This window comes from Dipodomys spectabilis, unplaced genomic scaffold, assembly GCF_019054845.1.
Source record: "Dipodomys spectabilis isolate Male_0828 unplaced genomic scaffold, ASM1905484v1 ptg000095l, whole genome shotgun sequence".
Classification (NCBI taxonomy): Eukaryota; Metazoa; Chordata; class Mammalia; order Rodentia; family Heteromyidae; genus Dipodomys; species Dipodomys spectabilis.
This window is the reverse complement of record NW_024870772.1, coordinates 4,432,712-4,452,454: the sequence shown is the minus strand read 5'-3', so window position 1 is coordinate 4,452,454 and position 19,743 is coordinate 4,432,712.

The following is a 19,743-nucleotide window of genomic DNA, read 5'->3' as shown; positions in this document are numbered from 1 at the left end:
AGGAACTCCAAAGATGAGTTTGATCTTTGCCTTTACCTGCCTTGAGATATCTTATTATTATTGACTCATGGCTATTTTTCAAGCCAACAATGACCAGCTAAGTGTGTTTGGTGTGACATCATTCTGACATAGCCTTTTGTCTCCTGTATTCCACATTTCAAGGCTCTTATGATTGTGTTGGGGCATACCTAGATAAGCCAGGGTAATGTTTCTATGTTAAATTCACTGGTCTTCATTTCATCTGCCTCTGTGATTGCTCAAATTCACAGGTCCCAGGATGAAGATTTGTCTGTAGCTATCTTTGCAGAGGCCATTACTCAAAATCCAGCTAACTTATAGTAGTGAGGCATTTTTTCCCCAACTACTTCCTTTTCACAAATAGTTTATATTACTATTTCACTGGTTAAAAAAAAAAAGTAAGCCTGCTTGAAATTGGTATTGGTGCTGATTTCTTTAGGTGATCAAATGAAAGTATAAAACCATTTCAAGTGCATATTTACAACCCCTTAAAATGTTTACTGATGCATTCCAATGACATGTCTACAGTACCCAAACTAGGCTAAGGAATACCCTTACCTCAGCAGCATTTGTTTGTGGTTTGGGCATAATGTATGATGCACTTTCTGAGCTGTGTGATTTACCCAAACATCTAAAAGAAAGACATAACATTGCCAGAAGCTGATTCTGGGGTGTCAAAACAGATTTGAATCTTTGCATCAGTGTCTGACAATCCTGGGTCTTTTGTTGAAGAAGTTGTCAGAGCTTTTCAGAACCTGCTTTTCTAACAAAATTCAATAGACACAAGGAAATGCTTTAAAAGAAGCAATGGAGAAATTCCCATTAGTCCTCAAAATAAAAGCATCAAAATCCTACACTGGCATTCTTTATTTTTTTCTTTTTCTAAAACAGTTGTGTGTAAAATAATACACTATAAACCTAGTGTCGGAAAACTTTTTTGATTGCTGAACCAATAAAGGTTCACCTACAGTACAGCTTACTTTCCTATTCGGACAATGGTAGTTTTCTGTTTCATTTTCCTTTTTACATTCAATCATTGTAATAATGGTTTTCAGAACTATATTTGTGACATGAAAGTAATGATCAGTCCTAAAGTACTTGCATTTTCTTAGTAGCTCCTGAGCAGGTCATTTGATGGAGTACAATATAGAAAGTCATTTATGTTTAGCTGAACTCACATTAAACATTCAATATATGAATGAGACCTGAAGTATCCTAATGGATATTACACTAAAATTAGAAGGCTGATTTAACATCACAAGTCCTTCATGGTACTGAGTTAATTCTGGGTTAGTTAATTCTGTTTACTTTTTTCCTGTTTCCTTCGGAGAAATAAATCAGATTCATTCTCAAAATCTGCTTGCTTTGGTGAAGCTGTGCTATCTATTGAATAAAAATATATTATGAAAATTATCATTCAATGGAACAGATACAGTTGAATTAATTCAATCTTTTGCCTCCAAAGTTGTTTCAATGGTACCACAATTTTCTCAGTTCCTGGATGCAAACTATCACCCATTACCATTTCTCTTCTCATTATCCCATATTATCCTATAAACAACAGCAATAATAGATGCTAATGTTCGCTGTCATTTGCATCCAGTATATAAAGTTGTAAGGTCCTCTCCAATGGTTACATTATGACAGGAGAGAGTCTCAACTTTTCATAATTCCCATATCAGTTTTGACAGAGGAGATACAAGAGGATCAGAAAGTAAATTTGCTCCTCAGGAGGCTGAGATCTAAGGATCCTGGTTCAAAGCCACCCCAGGCAGACAAATCCAAGGGACTCATCTCCAATTAACTAGCAAAAAACCAGAAATGGAAGTGTGGCTCAAGTGGTAGAGTACCAGCCTTGAGCAAAAAAGCCCAGCTTGAGGCCCAGAGTACTAGCATCAAAAAATGAGAGAGAGAGAGAGAGAGAGAAAGAAAGAGAGAGAGAGAGAGAGAGAGAGAGAGAGAGAACTTGCCAAAGTCCATATAACTAGTTTGTATTTCATTTAAGATTTAAATTTACTAAGTCTGTTTTGTTCAAAGTATATGTCACTTCCATTGAGCAATGCCTCCTTTGGTCAGTCAATTCATATCAATGGTTTTCTGAGGTTGTCTGTGTTGGCTCCTTCCTGTCCAGCCCCAATGCTTTGTTCTCTTGTCCAGGCCTTTATCACTTTTCATTTGGACTCCTGCAATGACTTCTCCACTGGTTTCCACATTTCCAATATTTCAATCTTTAAAAGTCAGATTAAGCAACTTTGATCATGTCTATCCCCTGCTCAAAACCTCCAATGGTGCCTCTCTGCCTAGAGGTGGGTTTTCCAGCAGGCTGACCACAGTTCTCTGCCAGATGGATCATAAAAACCACATCGCCAAGTTCTTCATGGGCTTCCCCCTCCCACGTTGTGACTCACACATCTGCAATGCGCAGGGAGGCTGCCTCAACAGTCACTTACTTGCATTTCAAATGGCTCAGATTAAAGAGAATATGAATGATTAGAAGCTTCCAGCATGTCCCTCCTCACTGCCATTTCCCAGTCAGAAGGGGACATTGGCTAGAAATCACAGATTGAAATACCGAAGCCTGCCTTGGATCTGCCCTCGATCCTTGTGGTTTTCTGACACAATTTCCCTTTTATCAAACTATCTGATACTTTCTCAATGGGATTTTCCTCAACAAATGCTCATACTAGGCTACCTACCTACCTACCCAATAGGAAACGCATGCTCACCAAAGAGATGGCAGTGTATTAGACACAATGCCAACTCCTTAACTCTGACTTCGAACTCTCCGTAACTTGGTCCTATCTCCTTTTTAACCTCTTTTCCCATTTTTTTTTCAACATTAATGCTCACCCTAGCCATTCTGGGTTGTTCTCATCTCCTGTCTCTTGGATGTGCTTATACAACATAACTTTCATTCAGAACATCTCTCCTGTCTAATTGGTTGTTTGTGTGGGTCTCCATTTACTTGGATGTTAAACAGTTTACTCTGTTCAGCTAAAGCAATAAAAAACAGAACATAAGCCTCCAGCAAACAATGAAGTATCTGACCAAATTACCTGTTTAGGCTAATGCTGAGAATATGTGTTTCTAATCCTTGACCACTGCAGGTTTCTAAATGAGCTTTGTTCAGAATGATCACTACTTGTGAAAATAATATTCCTTGTTCATTGGATCAAAAACACAGATCCAAGATTATAGAGCGTGAAAATATTCCAGGATAGCATCATCCAATCCTCTGCATTCAACAAACACATATTACTATTCTTGGTATTGATAGTTATAGATGTGTTTTATGATTTACATTGATATATTTAATATTTTACTCATATTGAGAAGATGACAGATTCAAGATGACGTGACTAAATATTTCTCAGATTTACAGTAACCGTTTAACCTAATTTTAAAAGGATTGCAATCACTGCTACGTGTGAAAATGGCAAGAGGGAAAACCATGGATAGAAAATGTCACATTTCCTTTAAGCACTAGCATAAAAAACATATGCAAGAAAGCATATGAAGAAAGAAGTTTAAACACTTTTTTTCATTTTTTCAATGGAAAATAACTTTTAGTGAAATCACTGAATAAATAAAACTAAAACATAACTTGGATTTAGGGGAAAAAATCCAAGTGCAAGATCTGGGAAAACAAGCTTATAAAAAAACGAAGTTTTTGTATGACAGTTGAAATTTTAACAAAGCCACTGACTAAAAATTCTATGAACAATTATCTATAATTTTGACTAAATTGCTTATTTTAAACAAATAGTTGCTATTCTAGGGTGAATTAATTAGGAACTATATTTGTTTTCTTGGGATGTGCAACAGCAGTTAAGTCGTGCGTAAAGTTTATTAAACCTTGATAATTTTTTCACAGTGCTTCAGGTTCTTTATTCAATGCAGATACACATAGACAAAAATATGTACTGCTACTCTGACTTTTTGGTCTCTAAAGAGGATATACTTGTACTTTAATTGCTGCAAAATTTGTGTTAAATACTAAAGAATTTGATCACCAAAATTATTATTTTAGTAGACAGAGTTTGTAATATGTAATATGTTGATTAACATATAGTTATCTACCACCATCACTGGATTCTTAGTATGGGTTGGGGGGGGGGGTGTCTCTACAGGAAGTTAATTGTATTAGAGGCAGAGAGAACAAGCTATCTCTCCAGGGCCAGACAGAGGAGAACCATTGAAATCACAATGACAGGGTGTGACTATATTTTTCTGCTGGGAAACCTTGTAAGTTGACTGTCCATTGTTTTCCAGCTTTGCAATGGTTAGACTGAAGTTGTGTGATATTTCTGTTCATGCATTTTAATACCATGGAACTAGATTGGATATAGTGATATTGCTTGACATGAGAGGTTTGAACAAAGTGAGTCTAAGAATCCACACAGATATTCCAGCACATTTGAAAGTTCTTTAAAAACATGAAATGAGGGGGCTGGGGAGGTGGCTCAGTGGTAGAGTGCCTGCCTCGCATGCATGAGGCCTTGGGTTCGATTTCTCAGCACCACATAAGCAGAAAAAAGCCGGAAGTGGTGTTGCGGCTCAAGTGGTAGGATACTAGCATTGAGCTAAAGCGCTGAGGAACATCACCCAGGCCCAGAGTTCAGCTCCAACAACCAACCAAAAAAAAAAAAAAAGAAATAGGATCACGATTATTAGCAAAAGGCAATTTTTGACTGACATTTTGAAATTTCTATTGTCTTTTGACTGGATCTGCCATTTCTGTATTATGAGAGAATCATTAGAGACACTTGGATGAAGAAGACATGGGTACTTCATTCAGACTCAAAGCCTAGTGAGAGAAAACAAGTAACACAAGGATCTACAGAAATTCAAATAACACTTGTTTAACTGAGCTTTGAGAAACATTGTACAAGGTTCACCATCTGGACCAAGTGTCAAGAGATAAACATCAAAATAGTGATGAAAATAATAGAAAACAGCAGACATATAAGAAACAAGCACTGGGCTGGGAAGGTGGCTCAGTGGTAGAGCGCTTGCCTTGCATTCATGAGGCCTTGGGTTCGATTCCTCAGCACCACATAAGCAAAAAGAAAAAAAAAGGCAGAAGTGGCGCTGTGGCTCAAGTGGCAGGGCACTAGCCTTGAGCTGAAGAGCTGAGGGACAGCGCCCAGGCCCAGAGTTCAGGCCCCACGACCGAAAAAAAAAAAAAAAAGAAAGAAACAAGCACTCACATGTGAAATACATGGGAAGGCCCTGAATACATAGTGGGAATCTCACCCTAAATACATAATAAATGTAAACCCTTAATAAATGTCCTCTGGGTCTGAAAACCTCTTCCAGCCCCTTACATTTTCACTGGAACTGAAAGAATAATAAGACATTGTTATTCAAGTTTCTACTAAAAAGCTTCCTGTCCAGAGTTCTTCTGAGGAACTTCTATCTTGCAAGCTTCCTTTCCCTTTCATCTTCTCCTGTACTGTCCCTCTGCTACACTCCACAAATACAGCTCATATATTTGCATCATGGGAGGGGTGTCTTGTCTGTGTGCATCCTTCTCAACTAGCTCCTCCTAATCTCCATTTCTTGTCATCTACCTGACCGACCTTTGGACATCTTCCAGCTCCTTGTAGCATGGAAATTCTCTCTGCCTGGATAAATGCATGTGAGCCTTGATCCCCACAAAATGGAGAGTATTCTTTCTCCCTGTGTCTAGCTTCCTGAATCTCACTACCTTCTTTTGGCCAATGGTTTTGGAGAATCCACTTTAGAGCTTATGCATGGTGCTCCTCTCAACCCATATGACCTCCTTCTGTTGATGGATACACTCAGATACGCACAGATACTCCTTTTATATCCCACAGGAACCTCTGAATTGCTGTCAGGACATTTGAGGTCATAAGATACGTTGGGCTCTCTCATATGCTACTTTACCCGGTAGTTTCTGCTCTGCGTTATCTGTATACATTGCAATTTTCTCATTCTAGGGTCCTGAGGTCCAGAGCAATTGGCTCTGGAATTGTAACCATCCTCATTGTTAACAGACCCCACTTGAGCAGGTGGAGGAGCCAGGAGACACAACATTCATGGGTTGTTGTCTGGGGAAATTTTTTTCTTTATATTATTTCTGCTCTTGTTTTTCATAATAATTTTCTATCTTTGCCTTAAAGAGTGAAAAGGCTGCCAAAATGATGATAGACTAGTGACCTAGTAAGATATGTTAAAAGTATTTCAAAAATATCACCTTCATGAAATATATTTGGAGAGTTACAAGTAGATTAAGTGCAGTGGACAATTAGTTCCTGAAGGCATGGACAACTGAATTGGGGAAAATAACTCACCTTGGCTGTGTCAGCTGATCCTATAATGAGGAAAGAGCTCTACAGTAACACACTTTCTTGATTTGAATCAGTGTGCGAGTGGTTGAGAAGAAAGCTGAACCCAAATCATCTGTGCCCAAAGTGTACATCTATCATGTACTTGTTGTGCAGCCTTGAAAAATTCCCCCTGCTTCTTTTTATAGGAGAGTTTCCTCAGCTAGAGAAGAGCAATAGTAATTTGGATAGCGATTGTGATAATGCATTCATTTATTATGCATAAAATTAATAAAGTGGCTGTTATACAGAGAACATAGAAAACAACATTAACTCTATGGACACTAATATACGAAAATAAAACTCATTCTTTTCTAATCTGGTGAGAAAATCATGATAACCCATGTTGAATATGTGGTATATCAAATAAGTAAAATGAACTCTTGATATTTTAGCAAAATAGGAACAAACAACACCAGGCTGAGTCTCATGAGTGCTTAGGTATGTGAACTAGAATGAAGAGGGTTAATCAAGTCAATGAAAGATTTTAGATAGTCACCGTACGTTTTTACCCACTTAAAAGGCAGTAAGCACAGTATGCTTTTATCTTATTCCATTTAAAGATAAACTATTCCTTCTGACGTGTTTCATCCCTTTTATTAAAGTCCATTACATTTCATAGAGATTTGAGATCAAATCAGCAGGCAAATTTTAGACCTAAGAGAGACAAGGTAAGACATCATGGCAGTTTATTCCCCCTTAATGACAAAGGAAAACCTGAACAAGTACCACTACTTAATAATTGGTTTCCTGGATACTACAATAGCTGATAAGGTACCTTAAGATTACTCTGAAAACTATGTTCAAATGAAGACCTGAGTGTGACTTGATTTCTCCACTATTATATTTTCATTTTTCTTCCCTACTCCATTTGCTATATTGCTTGTTCACTTTTAAATTAGATATATTTTTATATCAGTAAACTCCAAGAAATTGTTTGTGATAAGTCTCTCAGGTATGAGGATCTTTCAAAAAAAACCTAGATGCACATTTAACGAAATGTCAATTTGAAACGAAGTGAAAAACTGTAAAAGCCACTCAAAATGAATACAGAAAAGTCAGTAACGTGCCCAATTATATTCAGAATTTTAAAGGAAAACAACTGAGTGGCATTATTTACTTTAAAATTTTAATACCACCAATGATTAGAAAATCAAATGCCAATACACAAGGATAAAGTAAATATTGCATGACAAAGATATTTGGAAGTCAGAAAAATAGATAGTGAAGAGAAGTGTATCATCTTTAATAAAATTCAGCAAACTAGAGCATTTGAACCATAAACAATAAAAGGCATTAAAAGATTCAAAGCAAAACTTTAAACTTGTAATAGCTGTAAAAAATCTGCATTATTTCTGGAGAATAAATGGTTTGCTGAATAAAAGGTTTACTGGCAAGAAGTAGCCTGATGAACACTTTAAAATGTTTTAGCGTGATAAAATTCTTTTATTCTCACAGTGAGTAAGGAAATTCTCAGATTTGACACAGCAGGTTTAAGAGAAGATTTTGAACAAAGTAAACTCTCTCATCTCTGACCTGTTGGGTTTTTTTCCCTTTCATACTGTATTTTGTAAGTGCTACTACATGTCTTTAGGAAAGCTCTATTTTCACTGAGAGAAATACAGGAAATTGTTCTATATAAATGGCATAGGGACAATAGTTGGAATCTTTGAGCCACAGATCATACTCTTCCACACTAATAAAACCAAGAATGAATTAGAAGTTAAAATACAACTCTATGCTCCACAGAAATAATCACATACAAAATATTTGAATGCTTGAATGAGTAAGGAAATCTGAAGTTACAGAGAAATAAAGTATAAGACCAAAAACTAGAGTTGTAATTCAAACCCAAAAATAAATACTTAACAAAATGAAAACAGTTATTTAGAAGATGTACCAGCAGCTTTGAAAAACTGAGAAATCCCATTTTGTTATTTCCCTTCCCTTGCCCAAATCAAATAAACACACACACACACACACACACACACACACACACACACACACACGTGTATGACACAGGGTATTAAAATAAAAAACAGTGACAACAAAGGATAATCCAAAGGGGGAGAAAACTGGGACTTGAGAATCAAAAGCCTTTGGGACATGTTGTTATGGAGTTCTTCTCATTGTCTACTTTATGAAAGAGAACAAGCCAAGAGGACATTTGTTTTTATAATGACTTAAAACAAAAGTTTGATTTATTTTTAATGCCTCTTATATAGAGAAAATTTGCTTTGAGTATCAAAGCAAAAGATGCTCACCAAAAGATGAGACCATCAGAAATACTAAACTGAATATTTTTTTCCTCTGGTGACTTTGCTATCATTTCTATTCTTCTGTTTCCCCAAAATTGTAAAAATATGTTATATAAGTTGATATTCAAATTTTGCTTCCAATCACCTACATATTTACTTTGTTCATTTCTCTCTAAATTTATGTATTGTTTTCAAGTTCACAAACAATAATTTAGATGTTAGGCATATACTTTTTTCTAAAAGCACTCTTTGATGTATAAAGTATTTCCTATGGTATGAACATCTATTTCCAAAGAGGATTAGGCTAAATGAAAAATACAGATATAACAAGAGAAAATGATAAATGATGTAGGTAGGCAGATAGTTAAAGAGATCGCTGGATGTAGAGATAAACAGACATAAACACACATATACACATATTCCTATGCGACAGTACTAATTAGCTATGTCCTTCTAAAAAAAAACTGAGGGGGTAAAATGACAAGACCTGGACTTTACCTCAAAATCATTTTTCTTAAAAACATTATTTTTACCAGAAGGTATGCAGAAATATTTTATAACTGCAAACAATACAAGACTTTTAAATTCCACATGGATGGAATCAGACAAGTTGAAGGCATGGGTAGGCTTGGGAGAGATGGGGTAGAACTATAGGATCAGTGATATAGCCTAAGATATCACTGTATTCATAAACTGACATGTTGAAGCCAACATGGAATCCTAACAGCAAATCCCACAAAATATCTTTGCATAGATATGAATTGCTAAATGACAGGTTAATGAGACAGGTTAATGAAGGTTAATAAAATAACTAGATAGTTATAGTGAATGCATTAAAATCAAAACAAGGATAACTGATACAGTAACAAGGCTATAAGAAAATAAATTTGTAATTTTTCTTGTAATCTAAAGTTATTTCTCTATAACATTCAATGAATATGGTAAAGTCACTATTACAGTTTTATACAGAAATGTACTTGTCTGTTATCCCAAGGTTATCATATTTCCAAAGCCTGTGAAAATTAAGCTTTTTAATATTCCCTTAAACTGATTTTATTGAAACAGTCAAAACACTAAGAATTATTTCATTGGCCAATTACTCTAACCTTACCTTGTATATTACAACTTGGACTAACCAATCAAAATGCAAAATATTAGCAAGGTCATAGTAGTATAACAAAACATACTACTATATTTCACAGATTACAAAGGGCATTAAAATTCTGATGCCCCATTCATAAGGAAAAGATTGTAATGAGAATAGAAAATGGCACAACATTAATTCATTGTGTGACAAAGAATATAATGAGAATGGGAAATAGTACAAACATAACTCATTCTTGTTACAGTTTTAAGATTGTAATGTCATGGTTCATATCACATACTTAGCAAGAGGTGGTAGCCAACGTGTTGCAAAATTCAATGGCTATTCTGAATTTAGTGAGAGCATTGTTATATATAGCTATGTAGATCTATAATATTTTTAAACTTACATTTTTTAGACATGGTTGTATTTAAAAATTAAACAATGTTACTAAGAAGTTTTATCTGAAAAGATAGCTTAAGGATGATAAAAATATAAAGTGTCACAAATCCACTAGAGAAGAGAAATAAAGAAGCAAAATATATTATCAGATATCTTCAGGTTCATATTGTAAAATCTATTAAACTGTCTCAGTAAGCAATTACCTTAAATAATTTTGTAAACCAATGATGAATTTATAAAATATTCAGCTGTTACATTGTAAACTTGAGACACATTTGCCAAGGGCTACACATCTCTGCCTAACAATCAGTTCTTTTCTCTGACTTTTCTGAAAACAGATACTCCCACTAGTAAACACTAGTAATGGTGGTACACTGGGTAAATAAGGATACCCCTTTTATAAACAAAATACAATTTAAAATTGCAATTTACAAGCCATAGAAGACATTTGTAAATAATCTTAAAGTTACTTTTCTGGAACTCTATAAAGAACAATGACAATTCCATTTCATGGTTATCAAATGATCATACTAGTAGCAGGCATATTATGGATTATCACAAACATTGTGTGTGCTCATGTGTGTGTGCTTAAAAAATGAGTTCCTTTTTCCCTCGTCGATTCTATTTTCTAATTACATAAGCAGTGGTTAATATTAAGATTAGATTTAAACTTATTTGCATTCTTTAAATAAATATCCAATAACATGCTGGGATGTAGGGTCAAATTTAATTAACCTAGGATTTAAAAATTGACATAAATTATCCCTAAAATAGATAAAGCACACATTTTTAATTGAGTAGTTGGCATGGGAATAGTCCACTTTTAAATATCTGTAGTTTACAGGGAAAGTTGAATGCAAAAAGAAATTTTGTAAAGTGAATAATTACCCCTGTTAATAATGTGTTCAATGAGGACAAAAATACTAGTTTCATCACTATGTCAAAACTTTCATGTAAGAAATATGTTTAAAAATATTCTTACTAATTTTACAAAATATAATTGCTCTCCCAAGTAACTAGAGTACTCAAAGATAGCACTCTACCACTTGAGCCAACAGCTCCACTTCTGACCTTTAGGTGGTTAATTGGAGATAAGAATCTTATGGTGGGACTTTTTTGCTTGGGCTAGCCTCAAACCATGAACCTCAGAGCTCAGCCTCCTAAGTAACTAGGATTACAGGAATGAGCCACCGGTACTGGGCAAGTTCTGATAACTTTTAAGAACTCTTTGGTTATTTAATGAAAACAATATTAGGTTTGTGCATGATATCAAAAAATGACATGGAAATATAGACAGAAATGTTTTTATTTGCTGTAAGTGAAGATACTGCTCATTATACAAAAAAAAAATTAAAATTGTGGTTGGTGGAACTAACTAATGTCATTTCCAGGAAACAGTATTGTAATGGAGTTTGAAAGATACTTCAGAATTTAGTAAATTACATCACCCAAAACTAACTATGTAGCTAATCAATAATTGGAATCTCTTCCTTGACAACTTACTTTATGACACAGAAAACTCCCATCTACATTACTTGTCCTCTAATGGTTGGGATTTTTAAAATCAAGTGAAAGAATTCTATGTTATAGGGTCTTGTTTATAATGATCTCAAAAACCAAACAGATTCTTCAAAGTGACATGTCTCCAATATTTAATATGTGTCTTGAAAAATAAATTACGTGAGTCTTTAACTCATACATCCTGTCTGAGGAGAAGGAAATATTTCTCTTTTCTATTTTTCCTACTTTAATCATGTTATATTAAAATAAATCCTTGCTAAACTTTTCACCATAAAAAATGATTTGGTCCTAAATACCTTAAAGAAAAACTAAGTCATGAATGTGATGAATTTACACAAATACAAATTCCTAGGTCAGTTTTTAATACATAATTTCAATGTCTAGAAAAAGATATTTTTGTTTGTTTTCAAAATATTTAGGAGTTGAAATTGCTATAAGCAATTGGATGATTGTTCGTTATTCCTGTGTAAATCTAAGGCTTTGGTTCTAGTTGATTTGCTTCTATTTGATTTTATAAAATATTCAGTTTTTACATTGTCAACTGTTACGTGAAACACCAGAGAACACTGCTCTTCTGCACAACACTTGCTGAATTCTGACGGTGATCATGATGGGGAAAGGGATGATATGACATTTGAGAACTCTAAAGACATTTCTCCCTTTCTCAGAGAAATGTTTTTCATCATTTAATACACAGTTTTGGCCATTATTCACATAGTCATCCATCAGCATCTGTGAGAGATTCCTTCTGTTGGTACCAAAATCTGTGGAAATTCAAGTTCTTTTTATAAAATGCTGCAGAATTTACATATAGCCTGCACACATTCTCCTGAATATTTTGAACCATCTCTAGATATTAGTAACAACTACTTCAATGTAAACACTACATAATTAGATGTTGCACTCGGCTACTGAAGAAATTTTGACAAGAGAAATCGGCCCATGTTTAGTAAAAGTTAAAATAATTTTAAGAAATAGTTTTGATCCACAGTTGAATCCACTTATCTGAAACTCATGGATGGAGAGAGTTGAAAGGGCTCACTGTAGTAACTATTGTGTAAGATTTAGAATTCAGAACTTGTAATACTGAGATCAATATAGTTACACTATGTATAAAAGTTGTAGAAAGGGCATAAATGTAATAATGTTGGTCAATTGACTCTCCACTATGATGTAAAATGTATTCGCATCCATTGGGTAGGCAAAATAAACACCCTCCAGAGATGTTCACATCCTAATCTCTTGGACCAGTGAATGTTGCCATACATGCAAAAAAAAGTGGTTTCAAATGTGAAGAAATGAAAGCTTTTAAAATAAAAGAGTACCCTGGTGGATGTAGTGAAATAACAACCATCTTTGTACATTAAGTAAAACAGGGAAGCAGCAGAGTCAGACAGACATTTGAAGATGCAACACTGATGATCTTGAAGATGGACTAAGGAGCCAGCAGCTGAGAAATGGGCGTAGAAAAAGATAGAAGGGAAAGGAGAACGAAGAAGAGGACCTAGATCTTGCTAGAAAAAAAAATACCCTAGTTGGCTCTTCGATTTTTTAAACAATTAAATCATATTCACTTTTTCTGATCCTCATAGCCACTGGATATTTATGTTAATTTTCGCTACTATGTCTTTGGTTAGCACAGCAAGAAAAAGGATTCATACTGCCCTCAGTATTTATTAAAGAAGACTAGGTGTTTTAAGCGCCAATTCCAATGTTCATATCTTAAAAGTGATAAATTAGTTTTGCATAAAATGTGCCCTATTAAAACTATGCCATACAAGTGTACTTTATAAAAGGTAAGACTGCATTTTACAGTTGAAAGATTCTTACTTCATAAGAGTTCAAAGAATGATCTCAAGTCATGTGCGTATTTCAATGTTTTCCTCTGAAAAGTGCAATTGTAATTCTACAATTCCTTCTATTTCTGCTTTCATATAGCTAATGAAAGATAACATAATAACAGAAATAACCAACTAAGAAATGAGAATTGCATTTGTAATTCCTCAATAGCTTGCTCATCAGAAGGAAAAGCCTTACTATCTTGCTTATTCACTTGCTGCAATAATCCTTAGGGAATTTATCTCATCATCTGATTGTACTCTTGGTAAATTTCCTTATTTTGCAGTCTTTATAGAGGAAAGATACCCATCATCATAAATCTTAAATATCTTTGCAAGTACAAGTGAAAATACAAGCCTATATATGTTAACAGCTGTACAACTGCCTCTTGGGATAAATGTATTATAGAAGTAGAGCAGTCATAATAGCATTCACAATCTCATTTTTCCCATTTCATGGGTTTTATACCTGTGCCATCTGCGCCATACACCTGGATGTACAATCAGATACATACAAGGGCTGGCTCTCTAAATGGTCTTTCCTGGCCTCTAATTTTTGTAGGTTTCTTTTAATTTCTTTTTGTTTCACACTAATTCTAAGTATCCTACATGAATGATTGGTGTAAATATTGATGTCAAAAAGAAGGATATTGTGTTTGTGATTTTAAGAAAAGGAGCACGAGATGAAGTTTTGAAAGATAGATGACATCAAATATATCTTCCATTTTGTTTTCTCTCTGGACAGGTAGACTGGCTAAGTCATGTCTCTATGCTCACATCCTCATCTTTCTGAAAACTGGGGAAAATAGTTGAGGTTACTGTTAGGATGGGCTGAGGTAAATTTATTTGAAAGGGATAATTTGACATCATGTTTACACAATTGGTTGCTTTCTATTTTATTGGTGATATTTATTCAAATCCAAAAATATAATCGAATAGAGGAACACTTTTCCATTAACCATCTCCAATTATTCTTTCACACTAAAGCCTTTTTTACTTTTTCCTCTCACCAGCCTACAACACTCCTACTATGTCAGTATTCTAAAATTGTTGTATGTAGAAAAATTAAGAATTGACGGAGCGTAAGCAGATGTGATAGAAATAAATAAAAATCCACTAGAAAATAATGCTCTATCTTCTACTCTTGCTCATCTCTTTGAAAATAGGCCACTCTGCCCACTTTCAAAGGCCATTTTGTTGAAGGCAATGTCTAGCCAACATGTCATCCCAGCATGAGAATCAGGCACCACCATTTTGGTGACACTATTCCTACTAATGACATTCTTCATCTGAACAAAATTGGCTGGCAGTGTTGTTTCCCCTGCCTTTTCTTTTTACATGACTACTTAAAAAAATATAGCCTTTACACATATTTCAACACCCCCACACTACCCAGAGAAGTTCAAGATAGAGATCTTCCACTCAACCAACCTCCCTGGAAGCATTCTGTGCTCATTTTTCCCCCAGGACAGCTATTGTTGGAATATTTTTTCTTCCAAAATACTAATTATTAACACAAATCATGGCTCATGAGTTATATCCAGTCTCATTTCAAGTCTTGGATCTTGCATGACATAGCTTAGTTTTGCCATATGGCAAATAATTTTAATAACAATAGGTATGATAAACACTCATAAGTGCAGAAAACAATGCTTTTCTTTTAACAAACATAAAATAAATAGTATGTAGTAGGGAAATGAACAGTAGTAAGGAAATGAACAGAATAAAATCTGAATGATCACTTCTTTTTGAAGTAGAAAGATGACTATACCTAGTTTTATCACAGCTTTAAAAACTTAATATTCAGAGAAATTCCATTATACAGCCTCTCTAATGTATATCTTCAACTTATGGTGCTATGTGAGAGTCAGTATCAACACTATGGTTTTATCTCCAGTTGAATGTGAATTACTGGTCATCCTCTTAGTTATTTGAGGGAGATAATGCTACAAAAAAGAAAAGGAAAAAAATAAGCCCAGACAACTTCTTCCCCATTATGTGCAGTTAAGTTCCTGTTTGCAAGTGTTATTTATAAGAAAGACAGCAAGACTGGGAAACAAACCAAAGAAAATAATGTTAGCATAAATGCTTCGAAAAAGACATGTGTTGCTAATGGCTTTTCAGAAACCATAGGGAGTGAGGGAGTAACACTTCCACTCCATTGAGCTGGCTTAATTTTTTGTAAGCCATGTGAACTATTTGAAGAGCTCTATAGAATCACACTTCTGAATTAGAACTTTCTTTTTTACTTCAGAAGTAGCTGTTACCATTTTAATAGTCAGCATGACTGACAATAAGAAAATACAAAGGAAAAAATATATTCCAGTTATAACTTCTGGAAACTCATCTTCCATTTTCATGGTGGTCAGGTACAAACCAGTGCGGCAACCATTCTTCCATGGTGATAAATATAAAAGATGACTTTGAAGAAAACTATGCATGTAGATGAGGCTCACACTAGGACAAAGTCATAATTTTACAAATAGCTTAGGAAAGAGGTAGTAGTTCACACTTTTCTTGACACTTCTTTTTAAATGGATACACATCATACAAATCAGTCCTACAAATCATTTCTAAGCAGAGGGAGGGGCAAGAAACTGATTCCATTTCATTTTTACTATTACTTTAGTAAACATCTTCAACTTAGTTGAGGTCAATTAATGAGACAGTGAGCTTGAATCTTTTGTATGTGGTACATAGGCTGTATTAAACAACATGGAACTTATCTGTTTATCAGTGAAGACATTTGTACTAACTTTTCGAAATATTGATAAAGATTCCAGAGGTGGTACAAAGGAAGAGAAGTCCAAAGATTCCAGAGGTGGTACAAGGAAAGAGAAATCCAGAGATGAGCTTTAAAGCTTTTCTGAATAAATACATCTGCCACGAAATGATGGTGTTACTGTTAGGTCATTTTCCTGGTTATTTTGATCTGGATGACAAATATTTTTAATACCATTAGCTGTAGCTTCCTGTCTTTTATACTAAGCTACTATTTCAAATTAATATTCTTATTCAGAACTTCTGAATTGAGCTGAGAGAGTTTTTTCAAGCTCCTCCGTAAAAACCAAACAATCTAGAAAGCTTTTCCTGAACCTGCCTTAGCTCTCTTCTTGTTCCTTGGCCCAGAAACTTGTCTGACTCCTCACCTCTCCTATCCAGCTCTGCTGTTATTGTCTGTGTCACAGAAAATAAAGTTCAGGTAGTTTTTTAAATAACAAGCATTATTGTTGCTATATTTTTTTGTCTATGACCTTCCAGCAAGTGTTTAAAGACATACATTATATAGGCAAAAATTCAAATTAATTTCTGACATAGACCATTCACTTGTAGACTTCTCTATGGTTTACCAGAGGGGAAGAAGAATGTTGGAAAAGTCAGGTGATTTTGTGGATCACAAGTTTTGTCTTCTTGTTCTCACATGTAATCACTGTTTATCAGTCCTCAATGTACTTGAAAACAGACAATTGAGTTGAAAGCAATTTAATGTTCATAGGTCCAGCTACTTGGTACACTAAAAGAATTGATAGTAAAAGAAAGCTCACACACACATACACACAAAAGAACAAAATAGGTAGAAATTTTACCTCATCAGTTGGTGAAGACAAGGTTATAACTGTTAAGTAGGTAATTCCTTGAATAATCTGACGACCACTTACTAGTAAGGCTTTACTAAATATGTTTTGACTTCCAAGTCATTAATTCTTGACATCCTGGTCTAAGATATAAAGCCAAGTCTGGTAATAGTTATCAAAAAAATGGTGGCCGATCTGAAGTTCAATTGAATATGAACTTTTATGGAGTGTTTGGAATTTCCTTCCAGTGCTGCTCCATGACAATGTGGCATCCTGAGTTCATTTGTGGAAGACAGCTGAAGAAATCAGAAGGCTCCTTACTCTCTCCGGGTTGTGCAAACTCATTTTTCCAATATGGGAAATGCTTTGATTCTTATGTGGAACATGAAGATCATTTATTTTATGATTTTAATTGAGCCATCCAGGTCATGCCTACTGAATTTTGGATCTTCCCCCAGCCATTTATCTTTTGATCTTATAGTTTATATTGTTTCCAGAAGCTTTCAATAAAGCCTGACTTTTTTTCATTTGGATAAAGTTATTTTTTCCTTCTAATAAAACAAAAGAATTTCTCCAAGTCAAATTTTTTTAATGTGAGCATTTAAGAAATCATTTTAATGCATTATATACATTTAATGCATCATTTTTCACACATATATTAATGACTGTCTTAATTAAATGTACAATGTAATTATCTGATTGAGATGTTAGATATTCATCATTTCATATGATACATAAATGGGAGTTTTAGAAAGAAATTTGTTTTAAAACATGTAGTAAAAATGTGACTTTTATAAATAGAGTGCACTGAGGAGATATGTGTATATATATATATATATATATATATTTATGTTGTTTTCAGAGAAGCTGGTCAGACAAAAAAACGGCTTTTATTGTTGTGGTGGTTGTGGTAGTGGTTGTGGTTCTTTGTTGTTGTTGCTGTTTTTCCTCACTTACCTGCCTTAGCCTTTGGCTGCTGAAGATGTTAATCTTTTGCTCCTTGAGCATACCCTACTTCTCAGACTATGGCCGGTGTATCTCACACGGGTCCGTAGCAACCTCAGCATCATCGCAACTGCAGAATTATCACACCCAGCAGGTGCTGTGCGCTTCATGCCTGTGAGGAAAGGAAACGAAATGAAAGACTGGAGGTGGAAAAGGTCATTGCTCTTCTGAAATATGACTTTCGCTTGTTGTTGTTGTTTTAATTCTGCGAGTCTTCTGAGTACAATAAATATTTCCATTTCCTCTTAACTCTAAGAAGAACAAAAGAGTGAAGGAGTGAAGAGCTGTGAGACTTGCCACTTGGTCAGTGTTTTATAATCCTAATGGGTCCAAGGTAAAAGTGGAAGACAAATGCTCCATCTCAGGAAAGGCAGCTGCTACTCATTACCTAACTCTGCTTACCAAAAAGAAATGTGGGCTGCATTGTCAGACCTAATTTTTTCAAAAGATACATTTAATATGGATTTTATATTAAATCTCGCACATCTTAAAGGTTGTCTACTAATTTCAAAAATATTTTAATAGTGTAACCAAGCAAAGCTCAATTGCAGCTTACTCACTTGGAACTTTTGATCTGGAATCTTATTTTATCTTATGTATTAAGTACAGATATACGTGTGTGCACGAGCAAGCACACACATGTGCATGTGTTTTAAATCCTCAAAATCAAGAATCAAAGAATAGTATGGAAGAACAAAATCAAGTGGAAAAAAATCTACTGTCTAGGTTGTGGTGTATCTCAGATGTCACCATTTCCTTTTCCACAATTTCCTCTTCCCAATTAAGAGTCGGATTGAATGATTTCTAAGGTATATTCAATTCAGAAAGTTCTGTACAATTAAAACAAGTATTGGAAATTCAAGGGTGTGAATGTGCATGCTTTCAAATGCAGGTTGGAATTGAGACCCTGGTCTCATTTAACTGATGTCTTTTAGAAGGGGAAATTTGGGCACATAGAAATCCCAGGATATATCTGCCCAAAGAAAGGGCCACGTAAGGATGTAGTAAAGGCAGCCAACTGCAAGCTGGGGAGAAAGGGCTGGAGAGGGAAAATGAATCTGCAAGAAAATAAATTGTTATTTATTTTAAAGCCACCATTGTGTAATATTTTTTTATATCAGCCCTGGGAAACTTATATATTATTCTTAGATAAAACAATAGACATATATATTGTCTTCTATGTTTATCATAATTTTTTGAGACCTCCAGGAGAACATTTTCTAAGGAAACAATGTAAAAATAGATGTTGTATACCTGACTGAGGATTCAATAGGCAAATAAAATTGACAAATTGTCTTTGACATAGAGTAAGATGCCACTATAAACAGGGTAGGGGTGAGGCAGGTGGGTGATATGAATAATATCCTGAGCCCAGATCTCAGAATCCTGGGGCAGAAACAACTCATGTAGAATTCAACAAACTTGTTTTTACTGAAGGCCTAGTTTTATTTTGGGGAGGGAGGGATTTAATCCCTAAAGTCAACTTCCATACAAATTTGAAATAATAGTTTCAATATAAAAACATAGAATTCTGGGAAACAGATTATAGATAGCTGCATTGAAAATACTTGTCCTAGCCAGGTCCTACAAGTCATGCTTATATTGATTCTACTTGGGAGCCTCAGTGGGAGACTAATTCACTTAAGTACAGATGACCAAGGAACAGTCATGAGAAAATGGGAAAACCCTCAT